The sequence below is a fragment of the Schistocerca cancellata genome, chromosome 5 (assembly GCF_023864275.1).
Source record: "Schistocerca cancellata isolate TAMUIC-IGC-003103 chromosome 5, iqSchCanc2.1, whole genome shotgun sequence".
In the NCBI taxonomy this organism is placed as follows: Eukaryota; Metazoa; Arthropoda; class Insecta; order Orthoptera; family Acrididae; genus Schistocerca; species Schistocerca cancellata.
The window spans coordinates 389,022,987-389,037,595 of NC_064630.1; the positions used below are offsets into that span (position 1 = coordinate 389,022,987).

The 14,609-nt window shown below is 41.6% G+C and overlaps 1 protein-coding gene across 1 annotated transcript in view; it reads left to right on the top strand.

The window, feature by feature from the left end:
* The first annotated feature begins 223 nt into the window (after positions 1-223).
* The window catches only part of LOC126187776 (constitutive coactivator of peroxisome proliferator-activated receptor gamma-like), a 62,439-nt gene continuing 48,053 nt past the window's right edge, over positions 224-14,609 (top strand). Inside the window, exon 1 of the mRNA XM_049929044.1 lies at positions 224-400. The gene's annotated coding sequence lies outside the window, so the exon portion shown is untranslated. The remainder of the gene's footprint in view (positions 401-14,609) is intronic.

A 14,609-nucleotide genomic window follows, 5' to 3' on the forward strand; every position in this document is an offset into this window, starting at 1 on the left:
ATGACTGTTACATGTCATAGTTAGGTTTGTGAATCAATAATAATATTTCTAATATTTAATTTCAAATTATGCTTTTGTAAGAGTTCACTATCAACTTATTTTTGCACGCAGAAAATGTGTTACAGAAGCAACTTCTACTGTGTGCTGTATGTTGGCGGCCTTGGCAGCGCGCAGTGCACGCAACGTCATATCGGATGACGTGAGTGCATGGAGGTGCAGCGCAGAAGCCTGCGTAGTGTTTACAAATGTGTCGGAGCGGTGGGTTATCGGAATACTTCTACGTGCATTGTTGGTTACAACTAGTATTTATGAAGACGTACAGAAGTGGCACGAAGCGCAAGAGCATAGAACCAACGCATTGAAGCATTTATTCCCGCATTCCAGTTCACATCAACCACAGGTAAAATTAAACATGAAGAAAGACGAATATATGCGAAATTGAACATATGCATTAATTCATTTACGTTAAGTGTTTTCTTGAAGAAATATTCTTTGTATACATAGTTAATTTCTGTTATTCAGTAGTCAGTGTTCGATATTAAATAGGTAATAGGTGACAAATGAGGCTTTTATTTATTTGGACAGAAACGCAGACGGCGGTTTATTTCTACCGAGCAATTGAGTGCTCCGTCTTTTGACTCTTCTTTGTCACCCTGCAGGACTGTACGTGTGAAGTGCCTTAGAGATAATAAACTGTTAAGTCATATTGGTACATTTCCTTCGTAGCTTTTCGTAACTGTCAAGGTTATACGCATGATGCCGTGTATTAAGCTACTGTACCATGACTACAGATGTGTTTTGTAGTTTGTGTATATATTTCATTTTCGAAGAAGTGGAATTCACATGATTTGCCCTTGAACCTGACATTTCCATGTATTGATCACGCCTCAGGATGTGCTTTAGCTGCTGCTTTTTGAAACCACTACAGAAATGGTTGAACATCGAGTTGCCAAATTCGTGTTTTTATTTTTCACGCAATTACATAATTTATTCTTAGAATACGTGTAGGAAGCTGAATAATATGTCAGTGAAACTGCAGTAAAGTTGCATGAACACTTCACGCTAAAATTGCTTTCATTTTTGCTTAATATCTGTTTTCGTTCCCAACAAACTGTAATGGGTATTTATTTATTTATTTATTTATTTTTATTTATCCTTCTACCGTGCAGCACAATAGCGTCGGGCACATCACACATATTACAGGAATCCACATTCACCATTGCAACACGAAAGAGATTCACTGCAGATCTACGTGTTCCGTGCCCCAAGATAGGATTAAGCGAAGGTAGATCTTGGCCATGGTCTTACCATTGGAACCATCGCAGTATCCACTTAACGACTAGTGAAAAAATGTATAAAATCCATTATCAGGATGACTGACCAAGGTACGAATCCCTCTCCTCCCGACTGTCAGTACAGTGAATTAATCCTGGCTCAGGGCACGCAAAAGCATTAGCCGTTGGTTTAAGCAATTTAAACAGACTGAAAGTGTGTGCAAAGAAAACCAGGCCGATCGCGTGTGTCAGAGGATGATGTCCGACGGATTCAAGAAAGTTTTGTGCGCAGAGACAGTAAGTCTACCAATCCCCTCCCTCCATCGCCTCCCCCCTTTTTTCTTTTCCTCTCCTCCCCCCTTTTTTCTTTTCCTCTCCTCCCCCCTTTTTTCTTTTCCTCTCCTCCCCCCTTTTTTCTTTTCCTCTCCTCCCCCCTTTTTCCTTTTTCCCCGTCATCGGTCCGGGTCTCCCCCCGCCCCCCCCCTCATCTGTCACCGTGTCGCCTCTACACTCTACATTCCTGTTTTACGTGAATTTTCAGTGTTATGCGTCCCTGTCAGTGTTGCGAACAGCCACCATACTATCGCTACTTGTGTTTTTATCTCATGCGAACAGAAACCAAACTGTCGCCGTGTTTTTTAATTGTTCATGTCTCATTCCTGTGTCCGCACCGTCAACGCCGTGTTTTTGTATTTTCAGTTCCGCAACTTTCCGCCATTTTACTGTTATTAACAAAGTCACCATTTTATCGCCTTTTTATATTGTTTTGTTTCTCTCCCATTGTTTGTTTAACTTTTTTCTCGGCTGTAGAGCAGCGTATTAAACTGCTGTCAGCCCGCCCCTCCCCAGGTGGGAGGAAATCGAAAATCAATTTTTTAAAAAAAGTCTTCCAATAGAGCCAGTCAAGAGTTTGGAATACCCCAACCAACTGTGTGGAATGTTCTGAGATTGCGTTTTCTGTACAAGTGCTACCATTGCAACCTGTGCAGGCTCTCAACCCCAATGACAAAGAGAAGCGTCTCTTATTTTGTAGTTATGTGCTAGCAAAGATGTAGGATGATACGTTTCTACAGCGTGTAATTTTTACTGATGAAGCGACATTCCACCTTAGTGGAAATGTCAACAGACATAGTGTTCGCATAAGTGGCTTGGAAAATCCACATTCACTATTGCACCACGCCGTATACCGTACAAAGGTTTATGGGCCATTTTTCTTTGAGGAAAGAATTATAATGGGAATCGCGTACCAGGACATATTGGAACAATGGCTGTTCCCTAAAGCTATGGAAGATTCCCAGGACTTCATTTGCCAACAGGATGGAGCTCCACCCCATTGGCACTGTAACGTATGAGGCTTTTTGAATGATGCAACATTTAGCAACGTCAGGGCTGTAAGATGTGTAATGGAACACTTCCTAGCGAAAACGCTGCAGGAGCGTCTTTATTGCACCCGCGGTATGCCGTCGAGTGATTGTTATGAAGAAGTGCGCGTGACAGCTGCATTATGAGGGCTCGATGAATCGGGCGAAAGTCCTCAGCAGGACTTCACACTTGGCGGGAGATTTTATTTTCTATGCATCTTTACGTGTTTACTGTGCGCTCAGAGCTGCAAAGTGCGACGTGGCGTGGTAGACGTTCAAATGGTTCAAATGGCTCTGAGCACTATGGGACTTAACTTCTGAGGTCATCAGTCCCCTAGACTTAGAACTTCTTAAACCTAACTAACTTAAGGACATCACACACATCCATATCCGAAGCAGGATTCGAATCTGCGACCATAGCGGTCGCGCGGTTCCGGACTGTAGTGCCCAGAACCGCTCGGCCATTACGGCCGGCCGTTGTAGACGGGAATACTAGAATCACTGTGCAACGCATCTGCGCAAAGCTCCACCAGATTCTTACTGTGGTTTTAATTTTGTGGCCGATCAGAGAGGTAAGAAAAAAAGCCTTCATATCCCCCACCCCCCTACCTTCTTTATTGTGTTCGTAGCTCCTATGCTGTGGTTGTAGTTTGCTGCACCCGCAGTAGTCTGTCTGTTGTGAAATATAGCTTTTAACCATAGCAATGGCAACATATTTTCCACAATGCGGATTACCAAGCGGGAGGGAGTACTTTACGCCCACGCTAATAAAAAATTTAAAAAAACCAAGTTAGTTAATTACTCGTTAATATTATTAAAGTGATATTGATTTGCAAGTAGGCTCCAGAATCTGAAAAATATCTTTCAGAACATTCTTAGTGATAACAAAACACTTTCAGTAACGGGTACTACCAACCGGTGGGTACTTCATGTATTTAGGAATTTAAAAATGTGTCATTCGTTTCGTTGACTTTAACTCAAAACATACTTTTTAAAGCAATACTGATGTCCAAGTAAAGTCCAGAGACAGAAAATAATGACTCTGACAATTATTGGGGAAAGAGTCACCTACTACTAAGACTTAACTTTTCGCGATAAGTTTAACTACGAAATGTAAAACTTGTGGAATATGATAGCAGAATTAATTATAAAAACAACTAACATTTTTTATAAAAAAAATGAACAAATGTTAGCTGACTAGATGTTACTGTTCTGGGGTTTAACACACACCAGCCCATGTGTTTCACAAGATTGTCATAAACTGGAGCATATTTTGTGCTTGAACGCTTCGGCTGCTTACTTTCACAATTTGTAGAGGGCGTTGTTATGGTTAACATCAATTTAGATTCTGTTTTCACAGATAATTTAAGGTAAAAAAAAAAGGTTCAAATGGCTCTGAGCACAATGGGACTTAACATATGAGGTCATCAGTCCCCTAGAACTTAGAACTACTTAAACCTAACTAACCTAAGGACATCACACACATCCATGTCCGAGGCAGGATTCGAACCTGCGACCGTAGCGGTCGCGCGGTTCCAGACTGAAGTGCCTAGAACCGCTCGGCCACAACGGCCGGCTAGGTTAAGGTAAGTTAAAATGTAAATGCAGTACTGTTTCAAACACTGGATCTAATATGAAGAGAATTTCTAAAGAAACTGTGACTTCATATGATAGAAAGTCACGTCCAGCCCAAAGCAGAGTCCTCAAGTAGATTGCCAAGAGCTCTTCAAATGAAGCTGAAAAGAAAAATAGCACACATTACAGTGAAGCAGCCCCTAAAAATGTCATCACGAAGCAGGTGCGTGATATGTCCTGCACAGGAAAACTGAGCATCGGTGCCGTACCTGCAGTAAAATTTTGTGCTTAGAACAACTTGTTCCAACGAGTAGACACTGAATGAACATCGTTTGCTCCAAATATTACATGAAAGTACACTTTAAAATTAAATTGTAAATATTTCTCTATTTTTACAATGTGAACATTACGATAGGGAACTACAAAACTTTTCAGAACAGTAAGGCAAAATGCTCCTACGGAAAAATCTAAACTTTCTGCAATTGATGTGTGTTGTCAGTATTAATTAACAATGTTTTCCCCAATATTCGCAACAAAACAAATAGTTTTGTTTTCGAATAAAATATTTTATATGTCGTTATTCCATCACTCTAATACTGTAAAATTAGTTGCCCACAGTAACGGAAGTTTGTTCTGTTAAGGGGCCATGGAAAGTGTACATACCATCAAAGCCTGACGTCCAGTTGTAAAACGTTATACTAGGTGTATAAAGACTGCTAAGTTTCCGTTCGTGAGACTACTACGGTTGTCACTTGTGAAGTTCAAACACATTGCTTTATTTCTGCAGTACAGTGTATGCTCTCGTGACTGCTACACGTATATTGAGGGATAAGGCACGTAGCGAGTCAGTTTCCACAAGTGTTCGGCATCATCAAGAAAATTTCGGAGGTTGTGTAATGGCCACCCATAACTCACAAAGGAGCTGTGGGAAGAACGCTTACCACCATAGTTTCAGGTCCTAAATCGCGAAAATTAAATTATAATAAATTAGATGTAGACAATTGATCACAAATCTAGTATGATACAGAAATTAACTTCATTGTGCCACTATAAAAATGTGCCGGCGAAAGGCTTAATGAATGGTTTACTGAATTTTGGCACCTTGAAGGGAGTTACATTTGGCGCAATTCGATGTCCTGCAAACCCCCATTTCATCCAAACCAACACCCACAAAACGCTTTACTGCCTGTCGCTAGATGCGGATTCTTGAACTCCTTATATGAGGGAAATCCATTTTCAAATAACTTTTCATCACTCAACAAGATACTGCAGAAAAAATTTCTTGTGATCCAAGGCTTCTGAAAGATAGCTTACTTACTTGTGACAGTCACACGCTTTCATTTGCGTTCTACCGAGTATTTCAATATAGAAACGTTTAAAAAAGTATATATTTTCATAAAGTATTTTTTCCATAATAATAATACTGCGAATACTGTTATACTCAATAGATGTTAATAAGTCGTGTTGAATACTGTAGTAATTTCCATACTGTTCAATTTTTAATCTCATCAATTCATTAAAATGTAAATGTTGTAGCAAAAACATTATTTTAATTAAATACTAAACCTTCAAGCTTTTTAATTTGAAAACTGCTGTATCCTGCACCAAAGGTTCAGCCTAGGAGTCTATAAATATGACACTGGATGTGACTCATTGAGGTCATAGTAAAACGTTACAACAATTCGTGAAGTATACAGCCTAACAAATGAGTGTGTGCTCTGACAGATAGATGCCATTCTTGTCAGATGACTAAAAATGGAGAGATGGGATTGGTACATAGTGTTACAGTCTCTGTAGACCAACCTGGTCCCTACTGCCTGCTAGGTGGTTAGCACACTGTACTCGCATTCGGGAGGACGACGGTTCAATCCCGCGTCCGGCCATCCTGATTGAGGTTTCCCGTGATTTCCCTAAATGGCTCCAGGAAAATTCTGGTATGGTTCCTTTGAAAGGGCACTGCCGACTTCCTTCTCCATCCTTCCCTAATCCGGTCCTTCTCCGTCCTTCCCTAATCCGATGAGACCGATGACCTCGCTGTTTGGTCTCTTACCTTAAACAATCCAATCCAATCCAAACCTATTGCCTGTTAGCAGGAAATCCAGCTTTAATGGTGGGCAATAGACAGTAAGGGTTTGAAAGACGTGTTCGTTAGGTTTTCATAAAATTTTCACATGAAGTGTTTGTCATGGTTTAACTCTGTTTCACAATTGTTTCCTACTGCCATTACTGTGAAACCGGTGGGCAATTAGAAAACTGTACTGCTGACAGTGACATGAAACTGGTCAGTACGTAAGAAAACGTTGACTGGAGTCCGCGCAGGATACAGTGGCCGATGCGCATTCACCAGTTTACTTGTGCTAAGTGAGCATTCGTTTGTTCAGAAGGGGAGGCCGACGTCATTTGCCCGCTTTCGGTTGTCGGCGACGCGCTGCGATGACCGAATCGGTCACGCCTTGCACTCTTCCTCAGACGATTACACAGAAAGTATCCGGCAAAAGACAATAAAAACTTTTTTGCATTGCTTATAGCTCTGAGTGTCAGCTTCATGATGACGGTGCCCACAATTTCGTTAATGGTGACAGTTGCTGTTTTATTTGAACTTTGCACGAAATTGGAAAATGCTTGCAACGAATATGATTTTGCGTTTGCTACATATTACATAATATGTTGCTGAATACGTAGTTTAGCTAACACATTGATTTTTTCTTCAGACTATGCTGGAGATCTCTGTCACCAACCTCAAGAAAACTGATCTGATGTAACGTACTCATTTGCGATTATGCGCACCAGCGATAAAGCCAGCCGGCCGCGGTGGTCTAGCGGTTCTGGCGCTGCAGTCCGGAACCGCGCGGCTGCTACGGTCGCAGGTTCGAATCCTGCCTCGGGCATGGATGTGTGTGATGTCCTTAGGTTAGTTAGGTTTAAGTAGTTCTAAGTTCTAGGGGACTTATGACCTAAGATGTTGAGTCCCATAGTGCTCAGAGCCATTTGAACCATTTTTGATAAAGCCAGAATGAAATATCCGCAACCTCCCCCACATTTCATAAATGGTTTGAGATACCAAAATGAGATTTAGACAAATGACAACAAGCAGACAGAGTATTTTGCCATGTGTTTGTTATGCAAAACGTCGTTATCTTCCGCATTATGCCACAAACTACAGACTTTTTGATGAAAGACGTAATTTTTGAGAGCCATCGACAGCTGGTGGAACCTTCCTTTTCCTCCCTTCCTCACTTAATAAAATTAATAGGCCACTGTTTCAGAATTCTCTTGCAATTGTATCTGCATAAAATTTTAGTGATATGATCCTGTGTAAACACCTCTATGTTTTGCCAAAAGAAGCTAATCTTAACATGGCGACAATAGAAATGTAGATGTTATTGAAAATTCGCCACTCATGACACTTCTCTGTAAGTTACAAATGGCTAACAAGCCAAGTGAAAATAAATAGCTGCCTTGGTTGCATTTTCGGTGGAATTCTTTTTAGATACTAAAGAAAGCAGAGATAACACTAGAGCTTTCTGGATGGACACCATGCAAGAGTGGGTGTGGACGGACTCCGCGTAATATTGGCAAAAGATGTGATTTTTGAGAGGCAATTCCACTTCCACTCAAGCTCACAGCATTTCCCCTACAGTGCCTGCCCGCAACCCTCACGGTTATCACTCTCCCCATGCTTGCATTGCCGACTGCGCATTTTACGGCCACGTTATTTCTACGCAGTATACCCTTGCTGTAGGCTAGAAATAAGTGTCATTGCCTAAAGGTAAATGTCTGATGTTTCATGTAGCGAGGTGGGAAGTGCACTGATAGCATTTTGCACTCCGTCTTCAGGCCACAAGTGGCCCAGCGTGACCAACCGACCGCCGTGTCATCCTCAGATGAGGATGGGGAAAGGAGGGGCGTGTGGTCAGCACATCGCTCTCCCGGTCGTTACGATGGTTTTCCTTGACCGAAGCCGCTATTGGTCGGTCGAGTAGCTCCTCAATTGGCATCACGAGGCTGAGTGCACCCCGGAAAATAGCAACAGCGCATGGTGGCCCGGATGGTCACCCATCCCAGTGTTGGCTACGCCCGACAGCGCTTAACTTTGGTTATCTGACGGGAACCGGTGTATCCACTGCGGCAAGGCCGTTGCCGATAGCACTGTGAGCCGAAAAATTTGTTTTCGTGTAAAATCTGAAGGATTTTATCTGGATGGTTGGTAGAGGGAGAGCTGCAATTATTGTTGTCCAATGTGAGCATTGAAAATATAGCATGAAGCTCCTGTTATAGCATGGGGGATCTGTTTGGTAGTGTTCGCAATCCTTTCAAGTGCTTGTCGGCGGCAGAGATCCACGTTTCCGAACACTCTAAACCGGCGGAGTTATGACAGTGCGCCAAATTGTAAGACGCGCTGCAGTAAGATTACGTCACTTACCGGAACCGGTTGAGCTGTCACGCTATCTATCTGTACTGGCAAGTACGTTTACGCACACAGCGCTAGCGTGCAGTAGTGTTGAAGGTTATCGTGGAAATCCCACACAGTAACCGTCAGTTTTTTTTTCCGCTGCTGACCTTTCGTAATCACTTGCAGTGTACCGGAATAGCTGCGAGAGCTCTATAAGTGACCTTCCCGAAGTGTTGGTTACCTGAAGTATTCATCTTCCTTATCTGAGCGCGCAGGTGTTTGTTCAGGGTGACGTCGAGTATACTAATGAGTCCAAGTACTGTTCCATCTTCTTCTCTATGTACCCATCACTTCTGTTTATTTACATATGTTGTACTGTTTCTCCACTGCCCATTCTCGCGTCAACGAAAATGCTTGGGATTCAAAGTTGGAGCATTAATGTCATTTGGTTTTGACACAACACAGAGCCAGGTTGCATTGGTGCCAATTACACTTTTTTCTGTAACTGGCATGAAAACAGTTATTCTCAATGTTTGCGGGGATGCTGACAGCGAAAATTTTAATGAAAATGCAAGATCAGCTTTCGCTTTGAAGTGAAGAAAACTTTACTTTATTGGACTTGTAAGTGCACGCGTGTATTTACCTTGGTGTTATCCCTCGGAGGAAGCTCACTGAAGGTACAACAGCTTGACCTGCCGTTTGTAGTTTTCTGCCGGTGATTCCGTAATTAGTGTCCAACAATAATGGTCTAACATTGATACACTCACTCTGCCTGGTACCTCACTTCCGCGTCAGAAATTTGCTGGTGGAAATGTCCTCCGTGCTCGTCGGTTACAGCACCACAGTTGTCAACAAAGGAGTCCAAGAGGGAACGTAGGAATTGTAACTTTAAGGACATGTTGCACCCTAGTCTGTTGTAGTAGTGCAGAAGATGTGCACAAGATCCTTACAGTTTTTCTGTCCTCTTTTTATCTAGAAAGCTTGTTGGCCGCTGAACAAAGGCTGCCAAGCTAACTTTCACCTGTCAGAAGGCTGTTCAGATGCTGATACCAGTAGATGAAATTAAGAACAACCTTGTGAAACTGAAACGAGCAACAAAATCTGTTCATACTCGTGCAGCTAAATACACTGAACTCGGTGGAGACTTTTTTGAACTTTATTGTGAATGTATTGTGAAACTGTATGTACACTGTAAAACTTTCTTAACATTGAGCTTGGTTTTTCCGCTTTAATATTAATTCACGTGTCCCATGGTATTAATAAAAGCAGATTATCTGACATATGCATACAGTTTCAGTTAACGTTATTATCATCATTTTTCCAAAATTAAATTCTCTACAGCTTCTGTTGAAAACTTTGTGCAATTGTCTGGAATTTAAAAAACAAATTGGGTCAAGTAGTTAATAAATTAAACATTTTACAAAATTACTTGTTTGCTTCTGTGGACGTTCTGGAAAACTATTGCAGATACATGTCTGGGACATGTTTTATTAGATTCACTAGATCAAGAACAACACAATAAATGGAAATCGTTCTTTATTTTAAGCTCGTACAGTTTCGCTAAATTTCAGGCAAAATCATTTATTAGCCGAAACTCCGTAACTATACATTTACGTTTGTATGAACTTTTTTCTTTGGTTTTACTTGTAGAATAACATATTAAAATCTTTGCATTCGGGTACCCATGAAAATCGCCTCTTTTATTTTAGCCTCATGAAGACGTGGACATTTCTTGGGCAAATAGAGAACTGCTTCCCCAGTTTTTACCATGGTCTTAACGAAATTTTTCAGTAGGCTCAGTTTTATATGAAGAGCAGGGAGAATTATGTTCTTGGATTCGACAAGAACTTCGTGCATAACTCTGTGAGATTCTGGTTCCGGTGACTGACACTCGAGCTAATCTTCCTTTTTATAATGAAGTGCCTTCGCGCTGCTATCCCAGAAGAACAGGAAGCAACAGAATCTGGTGTAGCTGTGTTGTTGCCCAAGTAATACGTCTATGACTTTCAGTTATCCCGAAATCTGCCATTTAAACTTGTCTTAGTTCAATCGCAATAACAATTGTTTCATGTTGTCATATGTTTCTTTCATGTAAGGTGCATACCCAATCGGAAGCGATGGCAGCACCTTACCATTATTCTATGGCACACACCTGAGATTACTTTGGAGGAGGCGATAACCAATCTCCACTAATCCGTTTACAACCTAAATTATCCTAAGGGCAAACACACCCACACACACACACACACACACACACACATGCCCGAGGGAGGACTCGAACCTCCGCCGGGACCAGCCGCACATAGACCTTTCGGCTAATCCCGCGCGGCGAATTTTAATAAATCTTTATCCTGCAACTGTTTGGCTGTTATCATTTACCGTGAACAATTTCAACAGTTGCTGTTTCAGCCATGTTTAAAATCTTGATTTTCTTTATGCCGGTATTTAGTATTTTTTTCGGCCAAAAAAAAAGAGTCCAAAAATGGCCAATTTTTTTCAAGTATCTACAATTTCGCCTTTTTTTTCAAATCTAAATGATGTAAGGATCTAGGTGATACGTTAATTTCATGTTTCAATAACAACACCCGAAGTTACAGCGACAATCACCGATCTATCTCCTTTCAGAGTTGCCTCGGGAAAATTCCAATTACACAGGGAAGATATTAATATTATTCAATAAAAAAAATATCAATACACAGTTCAATATATGCTTTATTCCTCGCAGCAAACCCCATTAGTCTAGTACATTCCAGTGCAGAGAGACAAGGAGGTCATTAGGGACGGAGCACAAGCTCTGGTTAGGGAAGGGTGGGGTTGCCGAATGCGAAGGGAAGAGGAAGGAAGGAGCGGAACACGCTTCATTTCAGCATATTTTCGGTCTGTTACATGCTAAGTTCTGTTAGTGTGATGGAAGAACGTGTTACTGAAGTGTAGCTAGTGCGTGTGGTCATTCTCATTCCTGTGACTCAATATGTCTCGGAAATGAGCAATTAGTGCCGATAAATTTTGCAGTGTCTGCGGACAGGCTGCACTGAAACTGCAAAGCAGGCCAATAAAGCCAAATATTAGACAGGCGTACAGAGTGTACTTCGGATGTGAAATCGGGGACCATGTATGTTACGCCTCGCGTGTCTCGAGATTTCACTCGTAACTGAATCGTGAAATATCTGCCAAGATATCTCACGAGGGGTAAGATAGATACTGCCTACAGGAAAATTAAAGAGACCTTTGGAGAAAAGAGAACCACTTGCATGAATATCAAGAGCTTAGATGGAAACCCAGTTCTAAGCAAAGAAGGGAAAGCAGGAAGGTGGAACGAGTATATAGAGGGTCTATGCAGGGGCGATGTTCTTGAGGACAATATTATGGAAATGGAAGAGGATGTAGATGAAGATGAAATGGGAGATATGATACTGCGTGAAGAGTTTGACAGAGCACTGAAAGACCTAAGTCGAAACAAGGCCCCGGGAGTAGACAACATTCCATTATAACTACTGACAGCCTTGGGAGAGCCAGTCCTGACAAAACTCTACCATCTGGTGAGCAAGATGTATGAGACAGACGAAATTCCCTCAGACTTCAAGGAGAATATAATAAATCCAATCCCAAAGAAAGCAAGGGTTGACAGATGTGAAAATTACCGAACTATCAGTTTAATAAGCCACGGCTGCAAAATACTAACGCGAATTCTTTACAGACGAATGGAAAAACTGGTAGAAGCAGACCTCGGGGAAGATCAGTTTGGATTCCGTAGAAATGTTGGAACACGTGAGGCAATACTGACCCTACGACTTATCTTAGAAGCTAGATTAAGAAAAGGCAAACCTACGCTTCTAACATTTGTAGACTTAGAGAAAGCATTTGACAATGTTGACTGAAATACTCTCTTTCAAATTCTGAGGGTGACAGGGGTAAAATACAGGGGGCGAAAGGCTATTTACAATTTGTACAGACACCAGATGGCAGTTATAAGGGTCGAGGGACATGAAAGGGAAGCAGTGGTTGGGAAGGGAGTGAGACAGGGTTGTAGCTTCTCCCCGATGCTATTCAATCTGTATATTGAGCAAGCAATAAAGGAAAGAAAAGAAAAATTCGGAGTAGGTATTAAACTCAATGGAGAAGAAATAAAAACTTTGAGGTTCGCCGATGACTTGGAAGAGCAGTTGAACGGAATGGACAGTGTCTTGGAAGGAGGGTATAAGATGAACATCAACGAAATCAAAACGAGGATAATAGAATGTAGTCGAATTAAATCGGGTGATGCTGAGGGAATTAGATTAGGAAATGAGACACTTAAAGTAGTAAAGGAGTTTTTCTATTTGGGGAGCAAAATAACTGACAATGGTCGAATTAGAGAGGATATAAAATGTAGACTGGCATTTCAAGGAAAGCGTTTCTGAAGAAGAGAAATTTGTTAACATCAAGTATTGATTTAAGTGTCAGGAAGTCGTTTCTGAAAATATTTGTATGGAGTGTAGCCATGTATGGAAGTGAAACATGGACGATAGATAGTTTAGACAAGAAGAGAATAGAAGCTTTCGAAATGTTGTGCTAGAGAAGAATGCTGAAGATTAAATGGGTAGATCACATAACTGAGGAGGTATTGAATAGAATTGGGGAAAGGGGAATTTGTGGCACAACTTGAGTAGAAGAAGGGGTCGGTTGGTAGGACATGTTCTGAGGCATCAAGGGATCACCATTTTAGTACTGGAGGGCAGCGTGGAGGGTAAAAATCGTAGAGAGAGACCAATAGATGAATACACTAAGCAGATTCAGAAGGATGTAGGCTGCGGTAGGTACTGGGAGATGAAGAAGCTTGCACAGGATAGAGTAGCGTGGAGAGCTGCATCAAACCAGTCTCAGGACTGAAGACCACAACAACATCTGCCACGGACTTCGCTGCACACATGATCTGGCGAGAACCGTCAAACTATTGAATGACTTATTTTTGTGTGACAACTCTGTTAACACACGGTATTTCCGAGAAGTAGTAGCCTTCCTTGACATATCCTACATACCGTCGGTCATGTGACCAGTGCCTCACGGAGATGCACTGACTGTTCCTATACAACCTGATTGTGATAGTGACGAGGGCTGTAGTGAAACTAATGCAGCACTATCACCTTCAAAACCCATTTCTTCAGAGTATCCTGATTTTGTGTGTAACTATGACTGTACAGAGATTCACATAACAACACAGTGTGAACTTAATGACCTAGTGAGAGATGTGGAATTGCCAAAAGGTAAAGCTGAACTGTTGGCGTCAAGATTACAGCAGTGGAATTGTCTTGATAAAACTGCAAACGTGTCTGCATTCTGCAACTGCCATATGCCATTCCTTACATCTTTCGAAAATGAAACGAATTTAGTATTTTGTAGTAATGTACGAGGACTAACTGCAGCTATGGGCACTAACTATTGCCACCAAGAATAACTCCGGAAGTATGATAGGAGCTGAAAAGTTTGTGGGACAAAAGTTGCAAGTTGTAACACTGGAAATGCATATCCTCCTATTTCCATCTATTGTACTATAATTTTTTTCCTTTATTTGTTACCTGAAGATATGACATTTCTGTGTGTTTATATATTGTAATTGTTTTACTATTTATGCATTTATGTCGATGTATAATTGGTTTGTTTTGTAAATATTATTTGTATTTTTACGCTGGGTCTGGCCTAGGGAAAACTATGCTATCGAACGATTACATCGATAGGTCGTGTGGAGAACCAAGGTGTTTAGGATCTTTGGGAGTGTTAACTCTGCCGCATGGAGCGCGGGCAGAGATAGTCTGGCTGAAGTAGGGCGGTGGAGCAGGTGTGTTGAGTGACGCTCCCGCGATTTGCCGCGCTTTCGGGGTTTGGCAGCATGTAATTGCGCTCGACTTGCTATGATAGTTTCTGACATGGCGTCGCGGACGGGAAGCATTAACTGGTGCACATCAAGAGCCCGTTTCGCCTGGTGACAGTGTCGAGAAGAAGGCTCGCCAACATCCAGCTTCTGCAACA